Source organism: Trichechus manatus, unplaced genomic scaffold, assembly GCF_000243295.1.
Source record: "Trichechus manatus latirostris isolate Lorelei unplaced genomic scaffold, TriManLat1.0 scaffold00156, whole genome shotgun sequence".
Classification (NCBI taxonomy): domain Eukaryota; kingdom Metazoa; phylum Chordata; class Mammalia; order Sirenia; family Trichechidae; genus Trichechus; species Trichechus manatus.
Window position 1 is genome coordinate 3,503,432 of NW_004444092.1, and position 11,449 is coordinate 3,514,880.

The window sequence follows — 11,449 nt, forward strand, 5'->3', positions numbered from 1 at the left end:
CAAAGAATTCAAATAGCTACACCACCCGTATCCCATTATTCCTGTCAACAGTCCTCTATGAGATATGCGGGTGGCAAGGATAATTATCTGCATTACACAGGAGGAGAAACTGAGGCAGAGAGAGGCATACAAGGTCACACAGTAAGAAAATAGTGATTCTGGATTTAATATATAAAACATTAACTGTCAAGATTTAGACTGTCTTAAGTAAAATATATATTCCTCTTTTCCATCTTGATTTGCTAAAAACAATTTGCCAAGAGCCTTTCTCCTTTAGGGTTTCTGACCCCTTCTTTGTTGAGTAGTCTCTACCTTAGCACTTTCAATGTGTTGTAATACTTCCTTTATTTGCCTGCCTCTTTCCTGATACTGAAGGAGCCCTGGTGGCACAGTGGTTAAGTGCTTGGCTGCTAACAAAAAGATTGGTTGTTCAAACCCACCAGCAGCTCCATGGAAGAAAAATGTGGCAGTCTGCTTCAGTAAAGATTACAGCCTTGGAAACCCTATGGGGCGGTTCTGCTCTATCCTATAGGGTTTCTATGAGTCGAAGTCAACTCAATGGCAAAAGGTCCTGATATTGAAGATCGCTGGGTGGTACAATTGGCTGCTAAACTAAAGGTTGGAGGTACGAACATACCCAGTGGTGCCATGGAAGAAATGCCTGAAAATCTGCTTCCGTGAAGATTACAGCCAAGAAAGCCCCATGAAGCCATTCTACACATGAGGTCACCATGAGTCAGAATGGACTCAATGGTAACGGGTTTTTTTCTACAAGTTTCCCAAGACTGTATTCTTCTTGAGGGCAAGGACTTACATCTCCGTATCTCAGGTGCTTGGAACATAATTTATGTTCTTAAATGTCTGTTGGTTGAATAAATGAAAGAAAAAAGAATTAATGAATTAATAGACAATCTTCTAAGAAGAATTTCAGACAAGGTGAAGATAAATGCAAATTTGGGATTGAATTAAATATGTCTCATCTGATTTTATCTTTGCTATGACAAATATGTCCACCTCATAAGCTTTCTTTTAAAAATCTGGTGTATACATTTAAAGCTAATTCTTTCCCTGCCTGGGATGTTAAGTTTATTGTTTGGAACAATAAACTTTGACTCTGGGAAATACTAGGGCTCCAGATGGTCGATTGTAGTATTTTCCCCACAGCCTTCTTTATTTATACATATATATACACATATATATCTACATATTTCATATATATATGAAAGCATTTAGGTGTGGAGGTTTTGGGGAGTATTAGTATATAGTTATTATGCTATCCCCAAAATCCTTTCTCTGTGTATTGACTCTTAAAGCCAGACTACTTTTGTGGGGAGGGTTGTAGACCCCAAAATAACAACAGAAACAATGATTGCTCTTCAAGAAGACTACAAATTTAACTCTCTTTTATACATTTTTCAGTGATCAATACAAGAAAGGGAAGGTAATATATGTTAATCTTTACCAGATGTACTTTATGTATCCCCTTACATTGGAAGCCTAGCAGGAGTAGAATGTCACAACAGACATTTACTGAAATACCTAGGGAAATGTAACAAAAGTGTTAGAGGAAAATGGTCTTTCAGCTAAATTACCTAATATATTTGCTAATGGTATCTGATTTAAAAGCCATAAAAATACCAAGTTAAAAGCACATTAGAAGATGTGTTATATTTATAAGTGTTTGTCACCTTGGCAACAAAAGCTATATTCCAAATCTAACACTAGCTATGATGGGCCAAGACCTTTTAAAATTGGTAAATACTTCTTTGTGGCAATGATCTGCTTTCAGCTACTGAATGTTAGAACTAGAAAGACAAGTTCTTCATTGCATAGCAAGTTCTTTGCTAGCATTCTACTATAGCACACTTGCTCTTTCTATTAGTAACTATAGCTTAATCTTAACAAGAAAAACAATGCATTTTCAAATGAAGCATCAGTCTTAATTATTCCCTTCTTGAACTTAGAAATGCAGGTATAATAGTTTGAAGATTCCTAAAGATACAGTTTATCAACCTTACACTTTGATTTATCAACCATAGCACTGACCTTGGTTTATGGATGAAACACTACACGTGTATGCTATAAAATCGACCTTATGCTACAAAAATCTATCCCCCTAGAGCATCTAGCTCAATTGGCATAACACAGTTTATAAAGACAAGGTTCTACATTCTACCTTGGTGAGTAGTGTCCGGGGTCTTAGAAGCCTGTGAGTGGCCATCTAAGATACTCCACTGGTCTCATCCCTTCGGGAGCAAGGGACAATGAAGAGAACAGGATACAAGGAGAAGATTAGTCCAAAGGACTAATGGACCACAGCTACCAAGGCCTCCACTGGACTGAGTCCAGTACAGCTAGACGGTGCCCAGCTACCACCACTGACTGCTCTGACCAGGATCACAACAGAGGGTTCTGGACAGAGCTGGAGAAGGATGTAGAGCATAATTGTAACTCACAAAAAAAAGACCAGATTTACTGGCCTAACGGAGACCGGAGAAACCTCGAGAGTATGGCCCCCAGACACCCTTTTAGCTCAGTGGTGAAGTTATCTGCGAGGTTCACCGTTCAGCCTGGGAGTGGACAGCCCTATAAAATCAAATGGGATTAATGAGGTACAGTAGTCCAGTGACAAGGGCCAGAAGGCAGAAGGGGACAAGGAAGCTGGTGATAGGGAACCCAAGGTTGAGTAAGGATATTGTTGATATGTTGTGAGATTGTTAACCATTGTCATAGGGCAACATGTGTAGTAACTGTTAAATGAGAAACTATTTTGTTCTGTAAGCCTTCATCTTAAGTGAGAATAGCAGCACAATTGGAAGAGCGTAGTCAATGTCACTGAACTGTGCATGTAGAAATTTTTGAAATGGTGTATCTTTGGCTATGTGTATTTTCACCAAAAAAAAAAAAGGTTGAGAAGTTAGAGGGTTGACATGTTGTGGGGTTGTTAACCAGTGTCATAAAACAATATGTGTACTACTGTTTCATGAGAAACTATTTGTTCTGTAAACCTTCACCTGAAGTACAATTAAAAAAAAAAAATCTATCCCCCTAACCCTCCGAGCGGAATACGTCTAGTAAAACGGGAGGTCATACACAAAAGAAGTTTTCACATACCTTTGCCTCCCAAGTGAGCTGAATCAGGACTTAAAAATTATTTTTCACTGTGCCTCACTAAAATTCTGCTTCCTGCGTTGTTACATCTAGTAAAAGAGGATGATTTGGTGATAGGAATCCATGCTTGAAAAGGTGGATTTCAGGTGGATCTGAAAAAGGTCTAGATTCTGACTTTCATTGTTCTTCCCTCATTTTTTAAGCTCTAAACTTATTTCCAAATCCTATAAACAATGTTTATGTTATGTGCCAGTGAAGGATCATAGTTTCAAGAGTCTAACTAGATTCCCGTGTGGTTGAACTAATTTCCAGACATAAACCATGGAAAAGGTCTGGGTAAACACACATTCTCTGTGGGCTGTGGCTGTTCACTGGAACCTAGACAAGTTGTCTCTGCAGCTACTTAGGAAAGTTCAAGTCTAATGCATGATTTGTAATCATGCTCAGCAGGTTCTCAGATAGATGGGTAACTTTGAGAGCTTAAGACCGTTACTCAGAAGTAACTTTCTCTAACACAAGGGGAGTATATCCCTCTTCTATCCAGAAGAAATTAATAAAAATTCCATATCACATCTGCCCAAACTAAATATTGCCACGAAGTACATCATTGCTTCATTTTCTGAGAAATAAGATCTTCTGAGTGAAGATAAGAAATAAGATTCAGTCTAAGAGGTAGCAAAGTTAATGGTGCACTATTAGAATGTTCTAGAAGAGTACAGGCTAAACCTTTAGCCAAGGACTAATAAGTCAGCAGCTTTGCATTCAAGTATAAGCCAAATGAACAAAGCTGACAGAATGTATTCAGACATAGTTAAACCAGATTTACCTTCCACTGACTGAAAGCAAAGAATCACATGGATTGACATGAATTTTAGTACTTAAACACAAACTTTTCACTTGATTGATAAATGTAATTCACCTCTTAAGGGTGTGTTCTGTTTACATCACCTTACAACTAAGCCCTTCATTTAACCCCTAATGAATCAATTACCCATAAAAAAAATTGTCTGGTTTATTTTTGCCTCGATATGAATTTTAAGTAGCCTAGGTGGAAAGCTGCAACACCTTGTTTAAAAATCATCATATACTGTATTATTTAAGGCATTGACTTCATAATCTCACATTTTGGCCCAGAAAATACAAGCAGAAGACTACAGCTGGAATTTTACTAAATATAGAAACACAAAATACTTCATAATAACCACCTTAGCTGAGTGAAAAACAAAACATGCAACATCACCCAAATTTCTTCCTAAGGGAATAATGGACACACGGGGGAAGAGATTGATCTTTTTCTCAACTTTATCCTCTGCCCAGTAGATAAGCAATACATATTTGTGGAATTGAAAATAAATGTTATACAAATGAACTTCAGTAAGTCTGTTTTATGCATGCCATATGATATTCACAAGGAAGCTGGTGATAGGGAACCCAACGTTGAGTAAGGATATTGTTGATATGTTGTGAGATTGTTAACCATTGTCATAGGGCAACATGTGTAGTAACTGTTAAATGAGAAACCATTTTGTTCTGTAAGCCTTCATCTTAAGTGAGAATAGCAGCACAATTGAAAGAGCGTAGTCAATGTCACTGAACTGTGCATGTAGAAATTTTTGAAATTGGCTACATAAATATGTATCCAAGAAAAGATATTAGAGGATAGGAGTAAAATAAAGTAACATGATTCATTTCCATTTTGTTGATATTTTTATGTAGACATGTTTGCCTTGTAGACGAGGAAGGTGAATAGGAATCAAATAAAGAGGACAGGACTGCAGTAACGTAACCCAAGGCAGGAAACGAGAATTAACATGGTAGGAACAGTAAAGAGACTTGCCTTGCTGGAGTGAAAATTACAGGCTTAGAACTGAGTAGAAAATGTGGTTAAATAGGTAATAACTATGGTACTTACTATGGTAACTGTGGTAGGGTGGTGTCCATGGAGACCAAGAAAGGAAACTGGCATTTGCTGAGTGCCACACATTACACAGAGGTTTCCTCAGTTATTCCTCACGACAAAATTGTGAAGTGGGTATGACTATCCTATTTACAGATAGGAGAGAGTCTCAGAAGTTTAAATGACTGACTCAATGGCTCACTGGAAGTACATCTTGGAGATGAGACATAACCAAACATTCTTTCCACTACACTTTGTTGTAGTGTATGTGAGGACTGGGCAATGTTTTGATCTGTTGTACATAACGTAGCCATGAATTGGAGTCGATTCAACGGCAGCTCTCTCTCTAATCTATCTATATTATATTAAAACCTAGCCAGAGACAGCGATTAACTCCTATTGAAAGTGCAAGAACATAAACCAAGTTCCAAAAAGTCAAATCTAAATAAACAACTTAAAAACGCAAATAGTTTAATAGGACCCCTAACTGCTCTGGGACTTTTCCATGTGTAAAATGAGCAACATTATCACATAATCATGTTGTTAACTTCCATAGGGCGACCTGATTAATTTTCAGTTACAAATTTCAAAGCAGACTTTGCTGCTGAGGGTGTTACTGTTCATCATTCCAGAAAACCACAGATCTGATTTGGAAAACAGAAAATAATCTGAAGGCAGATCTCATTACGGCAATAGACATTGTCTTTTATTGGAGACCCGACAAATCTGCTGCTATTCTCCTCCCGCTGTGGTTTCCCTACTGCTTCCATATATGACGCTGGCATCCCATTCGGAAGTTTATTGTTGTATTTTGGTTTATGTTTCATACAACAACTGCCTTGAACCACTTCTAAGAGAGGATAATAATGACAAATTTGAGAATTCCTCCACCGGAACGGAGGCTGTGGTGAAAACAAGACACTGCATTTAAGCAACTACCATTAAAGGCATTTTAATTTTCTGTTGACAAACACAATTTTCCAAATGATTTACAGTGAAGTTTCTGGGCTTACAGCCATAAAGCCTGTCTAACACTTAGTTTTCTGGTTCTACAAAAGTGCTAATGAAATTTTCATTCTTCTATGGGTTACTTTGTGAGAGTCTTAGTATCTCAAAACTGCAGCACTATCTAGGTACCTGGTTCCCCAGTTTCTGTGCTTACCTTCCTACAGAGTCCTCTGTATGTGACTTTAGTTTACATATTCCTGTCTTGGGTAGAATGTCTTTTTAGCTTCTAGATACCCAGCTCTCTTAAGAGTGACGCCTTATCATCCTTTTGTTAATTTTCTCTCCTTGGTCTCCTTTTGGAGCCCTGGTGGCACAATGGTTAAGAGCTTGGCTGCTAACCAAAAGGTTGGCAGTTCCAGTCCACCAGCCGCTACTTGGAAACCCTATGGGGCAATTCTACTGTGTCATATAGGTTGCTATGAGTCAGAATCGACTTGACAGCAATGGATTTGGTTTGGTTTGGTTTGGTTGGTCTCCTTTTATGCTCCAAGTCTGGAACTTTCTTGGTGCTTAATGCATGCCTTCCTGTCTGTCTGGATTTTTGGTTTGGCTTTAGATATCATCTTATACAATATCCTCATTTTGCAGACAAGAAAACAAAAATGTAATAAAGTTGAAAGATTTGCCCAAATCTCAAGAGTAATTATTGGAACTCAGGTCTACTGGCTTTGGGAGCTATACGCTTTTATACGATTGGGCTAAGATTATTACAAGCCTTATTTTAAGGCATTATGTCCCTTTATTTGAGAGTTTTTATCTAATATGTCAAGGAAATTTTCTAGAAAGAAAGCTGCTCCTCAACTTTTTTAAATACTAAAAATAAGAAGCAAAATACCTGTCCTTGTCTGAAGGTATTAGCCTATGGGATGTTTTGTTTATGTAGTTTTAAGCAACACATTTTGTTTTTTAAATGAGCTTGTTTTAACAGTCATTACATTTCTAATTGTTATTATGAGAGAATCCCCCTACTCCTTTTATTAAAATGATCTCTTTTCTTTTAGGAAAATTTTTGTGTAGAAAAATGAGGAACGATTTTCAAATTCAAATGCCTAGTTTTTTACTCTGGTCTATGAATTTCAGCTGAGAGTTTGCTCCATCTTTATTTCTCTACTTCTATGTCTTACCCTCCACCTCTCGTTTGTCAGTTTGTCTCACTTTGGTGGCTTGCGTATTGCTGTGATGCTGGAAGCTGTGCCACTGGTATTTCAAATACCAGCAGGGTCCCCATGGTGGACAGGTTTCAGCGGAGCTTCCAGATTAAGACAGAGTAGGAAGTAGGACTGGGTGGTATACTTCGGAAAAAACTGTCAAGTGAAAACCTTATGAATAGCAGTGGAACATTGTATGATATAGTGCTGAAAAATGAGCACCTCAAGTTGGAAGGCACTCAAAATATAACTGGGAAGGAGCCGCCTCCTCAAAGTAAAGTCGACGTGGATGGGGTAAAGCTTTCAGGACCTTCATTTGCTGATGTAGCATGACTCAAAATGAGAAGAAACAGCTGCAAACATCCATTAATAATTAGAATCTAGGAAAATTGTAAGTTGTCAAAAATGAAATGCAGCACATAAAAACCAATCTCCTAGGCATTAGTGAGCTGAAACGGACTGGTATTGGCCATTTCGAATTGGACAATCAAGTGGTCTACTATGTCGGGAATGACAGACTGAAGAGGAATGGCTTCATCATCAAAAAGAACAGTTCAAGATCTATCCTGAAGTACAACACTGTCAGTGAGAGGACAATATCCATTTGCCTACAAGGAAAACCAGTTAATACGACTATTACTCAAATTTACATACCAACCACTAATGCCAAAGATGAAGAAATTGAAAATTTTGACCAACTTCTGCAGTCTGAAATTAAACAAATATGCAATCAAGATGCACTGATAATTACTGGTGATTGGAATGTGAAAGTTGGAAACAAAGAAGAATCGGTAGATGGAAAATATGGCCCTGGTGATAGAAACAACACCGGAGATTGCATGACAGAATTTTGCAAGACCAAAGACTTCTTCATTGCAAATACCGTTTTTTACCATCATAAACGGTAGCTATACACATGGACCTCACCAGATGGAATGAATGCACAGAATCAAATAGACTACATCTGTGGAAAGAGACGATAGAAATGCTCAATATCACCAGTCAGAACAAGGCCAGGGTCTGAATGCAGAAATCAATTGCTCATATGCAAGTTCAAGTTGAAGCTGAAGAAAATTAAAACAAGTCTATGAGAGCCAAAATACGACCTTGAGTACACCCCACCTGAATTTGGAGGCCATCTCAAGGATAGATTTACACATTGAACACTAATGACCAAAGACTAGACTAGTTGTGGGATGACATCAAAGACTTCATACATAAAGAAAGCAAAAGATTGTTAAAAAGACAGGAAAGAAAGAAAACACAAAAATGATGTCAGCAGAGACTCTGAAACTTGCTCTTGAATATATAGTAGCTAAAGCAAATGGAAGAAATGATGAAGTAAAAGAGTTGAACAGAAGGTTTCAAAGGGTGGCTCGAGAAGACAAAGTATTATAATGACATGTGCGAAGACCTGAAGTTAGACAATCAAAAGGGAAAAACACACTCAGCATTTCTCAAGCTGAAAGAACTGAAGGAAAAATTCAAGTCTTCAGTTGCAATTTTGAGGATTCTATGGGCAAAATATTAAAGGCTCCAGGAGTTGATGGAATACCAAATGAGATGTTTCAACAAACGTATGCAGCACTGGAGGTGCTCACTGGTCTATGCCAAGAAATTTGGGAGACATCTACCTCGCCAACCAACTGGAAGAGATTCATATTCATGCCCATTTCAAAAAAAGGTGATCCAACATAATGCAGAAGTTGTTAACAATCTCATTAATGTCACACACAAGTAAAATTTTGCTGAAGATAATTAAAAAATGGTTACAGCAGTATATAGACAGAAAACTGCCAGAAATTCAAGCTGAACTCAGAAGAGGACATGGAATGAGGGAAATCATTGCTGATGGCAGATGGATCTTGGCTGAAAGCCAAATAAAATAGCAGAAAGATATTAACCTGTGTTTTATTGACTATGCAGAGGCATTCAACTGTGTGGATCATAACAAATTATGGATAACATTGCAAAGAATGAGAATTCCAGAACACTTAATTGTGCTGTTTTGAAACCTGTACGTAGACAAAGAGGCAGTCGTGCAAATGGAGCAAGGGGATACTGCGTGGTTTAAAGTCAGGAAAAGTGTGTGTCAGGGTTTCATACTTTCATCATACTTATTCAGTTTGTACACTGAGCAAATAATCTGAGAAATTGGAGTATATGAAGAAGAAAGCAGCATCAGAATTGGAGGAAGGCTCATTAACAACCTGCGATATGCAGATGACACAACCTTGCTTGCTCAAAGTGAAGAGGACTTGAAGCACTTACTGGTGAAGATCAAAGACCACAGCCTTCAGTATGGATTACACCTCAACATAAAGAAAACAAAGACTCTCACAACTGGACCAGTAAGCAACATCATGAGAAACAGAGAAAAGATTAAAGTTGTCAAGGATTTCATTTTACTTGGATCTACAATCAACACCCATAGAAGCAGCAGTCAAAAAAATCAAACAATGTATTGCATCAGGCAAATCTGCCGCGAAGGACCTCTTTAAAGTGTTGAAAAGTAAAGATGTCATTTTGGGGACTAAGGTGTGCCTGATTCAGGCCATGATATTTTCAGTTGCTTCATATGCATGTGAAAGTTGGACAATGAATGAGCAAAAATTGATGCCTTTGCGTTAGGGTGTTGATGAAGAATACTGAATATACCATGGACTGTCAGAAGAACAAACAAATCTGTCTTGGAAGAAGTGCAGCCAGAATGTTCCTTAGAAGGGAGGATAGAGAGACTTCGTCTCACGCACCTTGACAAGTTATCAGGAGGGACCAGTTCCTGGAGAAGGACATCGTGCTTGGTAAGGTAGAGAGTCGGCGAAAAACAAGAAGACCCTCAAAGAGATGGATTGACACAGTGGCTGCAGCACAATGGGCTCAAACATAGCAACGATTGTGAGGATGGCGCAGGACTAAGCAGTGTTTGTTCTGTTGTACATAGGGTCGCTATGAGTCAGAATCAACTTGAAGGCACCTAACAACAATGCCTTACCTTGTGATTCCCCTCTCCATCTCATTTATAACAGTCCTTTCATTCCAAGGAAAGCATTTTTCACCAATTTCTTCTTTAGGCCTAAAATGACAATAGAGCCTTTTGCTAAGTCCATTACATTTTAAGACATCTTACATTGTATTAAAATATTATTAAGCAACCAGTGATTTAAAAAAAATTAAAAACCAATAGCCATTGTAGTGTTTTAAATGCCAACATTTACGGGAACTGGAGCCCTGGTGGCACAGTGGTTAAGAGCTTGGCTGTTAACAGAAGTGTCGGCAGTTTTAATCCATCAGCCACTCCTTGGAAACCTTATGGGGCAGTTCTACTCTGTCCTTTAGGGTCACTATGAGTCAGAATCGACTCAACAGCAATGAGTTCGGTTTTGGTTTTTGGTATCTAAGGAAACTAGAGATTCGTTGGACAGAATTTATAACAAATGAAGCACTAAACTTATATCACTATGAATAACCTGATAGGAAATGGAAATAAAAAGATATTACAATGAGATTTGATACAATGAGACTCTGTGTTGAATATTATCCCTTCCTTCTGCCTTCTTCTGGCTTGGTTGCAGGCCTTCCTTAGGTAGCACTCTCCTGGCCACCCCAGCTGTAAGACTAGTCTACACAACACCTTCTCTCAGTCCTTACCTCTGTATTCCATGTGACTCTGCTGCCATATGGCAAGAACCTGGAGGGGCCAATCTCTGATGTATCTGGCTCTTTTGCCTGGGTCTCTGAGACTTTCAGGAACTAACGATAGTCAAGACAAGGCCAAACTTCTATGGTTTGTGGTTTTTGTATCTTGTTAAGAAAGTCTTCCCTACCCCAAAACCATAAAGCTATCTTTTATGTGTTTTTCTCAAGGTTTTAAAATGTTTAAGTTTTGCCATTCATGGCTAAGTCACTAAAGGATTTTGAATTGTTTGTGTGTGCATGTGTATGCACATGTGCGTTATGTATAGAGTAAAATAGGGTTGCAATTTCTTTTTTTTTTTTCCTATATGCTAACTAGGAGCCCTGGTGTCACAGTGGTTAAGCATTCAGCTGCTAACCAAAAGGTCAGCAGTTCAAAGCCACCAGCCGCTCCTTGGAAACCCTATGGGACAGTTTTTACTCTGTACTATACGGTCTCTGTGAGTCAGAATCGACTCAATGGCAATGGGTTTGTTTTTTCGGTTTGATAGGATAATCAGTTTCCACAGCAGATTTAGAGACTAGTTCATTATTTTCCACTGATCCTCAGTGCCGACACTGTCATATATGAAGTTTCCGTATTGTGTGA